The sequence below is a fragment of the Propithecus coquereli genome, unplaced genomic scaffold, assembly GCF_000956105.1.
Source record: "Propithecus coquereli isolate 6110/MARCELLA unplaced genomic scaffold, Pcoq_1.0 Scaffold145, whole genome shotgun sequence".
Taxonomy (NCBI): Eukaryota; Metazoa; Chordata; class Mammalia; order Primates; family Indriidae; genus Propithecus; species Propithecus coquereli.
Window position 1 is genome coordinate 4,344,604 of NW_012138858.1, and position 6,282 is coordinate 4,350,885.

Below are 6,282 nucleotides of genomic sequence, written 5' to 3' on the forward strand. Positions count from 1 at the left end.
TTTTTTTTCTTTTCATATTTCAATTTCAGCCATTTTTTCCCTCTGTCTTCAGGATGGCTAACTCCCATCACTATGTTTTCAAGTTCACAGCTTCTCTCTTCCACAGTGTCTGTTCTACAGTGGATTTAACTTGGTGTATTCAAATCTCAATTATCACATTTTTCAGCCCTAGGAGTGCCATTAATTTATCTTCCCTTTTTCCCTCATTATGTTCATTTTCTAAAAATTCACAAACTCATTTAAAGTAGCTCTTTTAAGTCATTTCCTGCGAATTCCATCATCTCTTTCATTTCTGCATTTGGTTCTATTGATGAATTTTTCTTCAGGTTTTAAGTCACTTTTTGCTTTTTTATCCCCAATATTTTTATTTTTATTTTTTTTGTCTTCTTGAAATTTTGAATGTTATATGGTTGTATGTTTGCATTTTATTGTCTTTCTTTAAAGGGGTTTGAAGTTTGTTTTGAAGTTACTTGCAGATTAGATTAATCCTTTGAGTCTTGAGTTTAAGGTCTGTTCGAAAAAGTCTATGGTACCCTCTTTTCTAGGGCTAGTTTAATATTAACTCCTAAGGCAGGGGTCTTCTAGGATCTACTGAATAACTCTGAGTTTTGGACACATTCTCTGGGTCTAGCTGTTAGGAACTCTAACATATCTGCCCCACTTTCACCTCCGCAGTGGCTCTCTGCCCAACGTTGTGGAGTTTTACTCTCTGTGTTACAAGAAAGTGGATCCCAATGCTGGAATCCACTAGGAATCCCAGTGGGTCCTTGGCTTTGCACGAGAGAGAATTCAAGAGTGAAAGTAAGTTTCATTCAGAGAACGTGGGAGATCTACTCCATAGACAGAGTGGCAGCTAGTTCTCCTATGAGGAGAATAGTCCCATTGGTTCTTTTGATTTTTTATTTAAGCAATGTTTTAATTATAGGCTAAGTGGGAGTAATATTCATGTTATTTCTTAGAAAGGGGCAGGTAGTGATTTCCCAGAACTGGGAACCCTCCCCTTTCTTTACTTTATAAGGTCTCTCCCTGAACTGTCACGCTGTTGTTGAAAGTTTGTTTTAGCATGCTAATATATTATAACTAGGGTATAATGAGCTGCAAGGTCAAGCAGAGGCCAATTTCCTTGCCATCTTGGTTTCCACTGTTCTGTCACCACAGCCTGTCTTTGATCGGGGTGGTTAGGGGATTTGACTCTGGGGTAAGCAGTGCCTCTTGGTTCCTTATATCATAGATATGAGCAGAACAGTATTTAGCCTAAGACTACATAAGAAGCCTGTGGAAATTTATGGAGCCCTTTCTCTAGGTAGCTCCATTCTCTTTGCTATTTTGCCATGTAATTTCCAAATTTGCTCAGCCTCACTGATGTCCCACATCTGTATCCTAAACTCAATAAGATGGTGAGCCTGTGCTGGGATCCCACATTCCTGAAGCACTGTCTGGAAGTTAACTGCTGGCAGAAATCATGTGAGTCTCCTTCCATCATTAATTTCCCTTATCTCAAGAATTATAGTCTAGTGCTACATGTTGTACATAAAAACATTCATTTTATATATTTTGCCCAATGTTCTTGTTGTTTCTATGGCACTATAATCCCTGTATCAGTTATTCCTTCATCAGTGGAATACGTTAAATTATTTATGAGAATAGCATCACGTTATTAATATACTGAGTGTGGCTAAGACATTGCATAAAATTGCAAATATTTTATCATTCCTATTTTTATTTTAGCTTGAATGAAATTTTGGATGGGGTTTCCTAAAACTCTAGTGTATTTCCATTATATCTAGGAACTCCTTTTTTTGGTACAAAGAAATCCATCTTTGTTATATAATGACAATGAATAAAAGCAACTTAACCTGGAAGGATTAAATTTGTGGCAAATTTTGTAGATATGCGTACATTTCACTGATTGGGGGTCACCTACATTCTTCAGCAAACTCTTTTTCTTAACCCTATTGGTATTGGGTTAAAAAAAACCTGCCAAGGAATCTGGAAATACATTTTCCCCATGGAATGTTTTGGTATTCAACAGAAAAAAAACTTTCTCTCTCTCTCTCTATGTATATGTATATATATAAAAACAGGATAAGCTATTAAAATATGACAATGGGTACATACTTGCCTTGCCAGTCCTCCTAACACATTCCACTAGCAAAACTTCATGAATCTATTCTTCTTCCCCAGACCCCACTTGGACAGTGTTCTCTTCTATTCCAAGTGCCTTAGTGGAGCATATATTTGTAGATTTCAGACTATTCAATAGCAGCACCTTTTGAGGTGACAAGTAGATACTTTTACTAGTATTTGTAGGTTTTAAGGATATAGAGGGACACAAATAAGGCAATGTAGGAAGTAACCATAGAGATAATTAACTCTGAAGAATGGGAGATCCCTGCTCAGGTAATTCTCAGTTTCATAAGCTACACTGCATGTGACAAGAGAGACAGAGGGCGCGGGAGATTTATTTTAAGATAATGATAGCCAGCAAATTCTCCTATTATCTATGAGATTTTTAAGCATATTATATAACCTTTCAGAGCTTTAGTTTCTTTATGGACAAAACCAGAGGTAATTAAACTAACCCAGAAGGTAATAGTAATAGTCAATAATTGAGACACCATATCTAAATTACCCAGCACTGTGCCAGGCGCAGAGTTACCTTCCAATTATTGGTAGTTCCAATAATTGGTAGGTATGATGGGTTAGTAGTTCCCATCATTCACAAGTTCCTGAAATACTGCTAAGAAGAAGAGCCTGAATGCAGAGTTTAATTAACAATTACAAAGCAGATACTCCTCCCAGTGGACCAGGGCGCTCGCTCGCTGCACAAGTCCGGATCCTGTTCAGACGCTTTATCTGCTTTCTTCTCTCCTGCCTCCATCCCCCTAGTGTCTTCCCAAAGATGTGTCTTGTGATGGAGATATTAGCAATTACTAAAGGGTCAACTAATATGTTTATTTAAGTATCTCTTAGAAATACGTGCATTTGTGTTGGAGACTTTCGAGGCTGAAATTACCCCATGACAATGGAAGAAGAAAAGGGGTAGTACTCCAAGTTAGTACACCTGTGATGTACATTAGCACTCACTTATGTCACAGGGGAGGCTGCTCCAGGGAATGTTAAACCCGGAGGTTACTGTTCTCTGCAGTTCAAGTATTCTAATGATAAACAAAATGGCATATAATGTGTCATGAATATATTACGGCACTACTATACTACTGACATACACAAACAATTTAGTGTAAGTCAAAAACAGACAAAGACATGAGCAAGTTACTGATGATTTTATATTTATGAGAATTCGATTGAGTATTATTATAAATGCATATTTCATTTTCCTTTTTTCAGGGCAGTTATTCCTTCAATACCAAAAAATTCAAAACTAATGGACCGTTCAGATTGCTGAAATAATAGGCTTTCAGATTCTAATACAAAGGAGTGTGAATGTGTGCATTGACTGTTGTGATCAGCAAGATACATATTGACTGTTGTGATCAGCAAGATACATATTCTATTCTTAAAAAATATTTTCTCTTTATTAATGACTTTCAAAGGACTAATTTCATGAATCTGTTTCTTTCCCTTTGTGATCTTCACAAGCAATTAGATGTTCTAAAGAACAGGACACGTGTAAAATAGTCTACTTCTAGGCCAAAGATGCATGTCAAAAGGACATTATATCTAATCTTCACATGTACTAAATATCAGTAAATAAAGGAAGAAACACTAAGAAATGAGCTGTACATAAGGCACAATTTTAATAGAAAATATACCACAGACCTGATTAAAATTAAAATGCTCTGCATTTTAGCTCATGTTGTACCAGAATTGTATACTCAGTATCTTGTACTTTTGTTAGCTTCTGAGTACAGTTTAAAACTGGGAAGTTCATTTATAAACCTTGAATTCTTTTGTCTCTGATTACTGGAAAATCTCTCTGTCTCTCTCTCATACACATGCACACACACCATTACTTCAGACCATTTGGCAACAGCTGAGACTCACCTGCCTACATGCTAAAATTATTAAATAATAATTCCAATTTTCAATTTCAATTTCAGTTTCTCACTTTGACATCTAAAGTTAGTATAGGTGGAAAAAACCTTTCCTATACAGAATGTATAATGAGAGGTATTTAATATTAATATATATGCTTTTAATGTAGCTTTTAAAAAGTTTATACAAGGGGGTGTAGTTCAGGGGTAGAGATTTCAAAATGTTTTTAATGTAGCTTTTTAACATGCAACGACACTTTATTTTGAGATTAAGCAGAAAATAAATTATTCCAGGGTACAAATGCATATAATTGACACATATGCATATGTATTACATATAATATGCATATGCACATGTATAGACTTAAGAATTTGGCAACACTAATAGAAAATTATTTATCTGGCCTAATTTCTTTTGACAGGATTGCAATTCTCATAAGCCATATTTATTTCTCCTTTAGAAATCACTAATTAGCCCAGCATTTTAAAATGTTTTTTTTCACGTTGTCATTCAAAACCAAATTTGACATTCATTTTTTTTCCTGTACCCCGGGAAGGAATAACTTAAACTAAGTGGGAAGGAGTTGATGCATCTGTGTCCATCTGTTCATAACCTCCAACCCCAAAATTATAAGAAACATGAATTTAATACAGACTCTATTAATTAGTGGCTATATGAATTTTTTAAAATTTTAAAAATGTCTTTGAGACTCAACTTACTTATGTATGAATGGAAACGGTTAATTTCAGGAGTTGAATCTGAGTAACTACCCATGTCAGGCCCTTCACTAGAAACTAGGAAAATGCCTGTAAATTATGACAGACATGCACCTTGCCATGTCTTAGAATTGAGAATATGAACTGGGCACTAAACAAGAAATTAGAAAACAACATCATAAACTAATACGGAGCCACAATTTTGACTTAGGAGGTGAGAAAATCCTGATACTGGGAACATCTAACTTAAGATAGATGATGAGTAGGACAGAGCTAGGTCCACAGGAAAAGCCTGTGCAGATTCCCTGTGCTGGAGGTGACTGTGGTCTACAGGGAAGCCTCTGTAGATAAATGGAAAACACCCAATTTTATCAATAGAGAGACTGAGTAATGAATAATAATGAAGACAGCATCAGAAACTTGTGCAATACATGTGAAATGGCAATGTTAGGAGATGAGAGAGAAATGGGCAGAATAAATATTTGAGCAATAATGACAAAAAAGTCCCAAATTAGACAAAAATACGAATCTACAGATCCATTAAATCCAACAAACCCCAAGCAGGAAAAATCCCAAGAGACCCACACCTAAATATACTGTAGTCAGTATGTTGATAGCCAATGATGCAGAGAAAATCTTACTTGAAATCAACAAGAGAGAAATAGGTTACTGTGTATAGAGGACAACAATATGGTTATGGCTAACCTCATCACAAACAAGGCAGGCCACAAAGTAATAGATGGAAACAGTCAAAGTGATGACCAGAATTCAATGTCCAGCAAAACTATTCTTCAATGTGAAGGTGACATAAAGACATCCCTACATAAATCTAAATCTAGATACTTTAATGCTAGTGCACCTTTCTTCCAAAAAGTATTCAAATAAGTTCCTCAGTCTAAAACAAAATGACACCAGAGTACAATGAATTAAATACACAGGAATAAGCAAGGGAATTGGGAAATATGTGAGTTAATATAAAATTCTTTCTCTTTCCCGACTCCTTTCTCTCACACATAACATACAGACACATACATATACATATATACACACACAGACATGTGAGTCTTTATTATAAAATATATATCAGTTATACACATCAGTTATATATTTTCTTATTTCTTACTTTATCTTCTTTACAAGACTTTAGGCAATAATTAAAACATTTTATTGTTAGATTTATCACATGTATAGAAATAAAGATAATATATGTGACAATTATAGCACAGAACAGAGGAAAGAAAAATAAAGTATACTGGAAAAAAGTTGTTATATTTTACTAAATTTAAGTGTGCATAATGCTGAAATATATTGTGTTATGTTTAGATGCAAAATTTTATCCCTGGGACAAACACTAAGAAAATAACTAAAACTATAGCCAAAAAAGAGGAATTACAAAGGTATATTAAAAAACATATTTATTTAAACAAAAGTAAGGCAGTAAAAGAACAACAGAGGAACATGAAGATCCAAGACAAATAGAAAAAAATATTAGCAAATAGCAGATGTAAATTCTACCATATTAATAATAATATTAACTGTAAATGGACTAAGTTCCCCATGAAAAATGCAG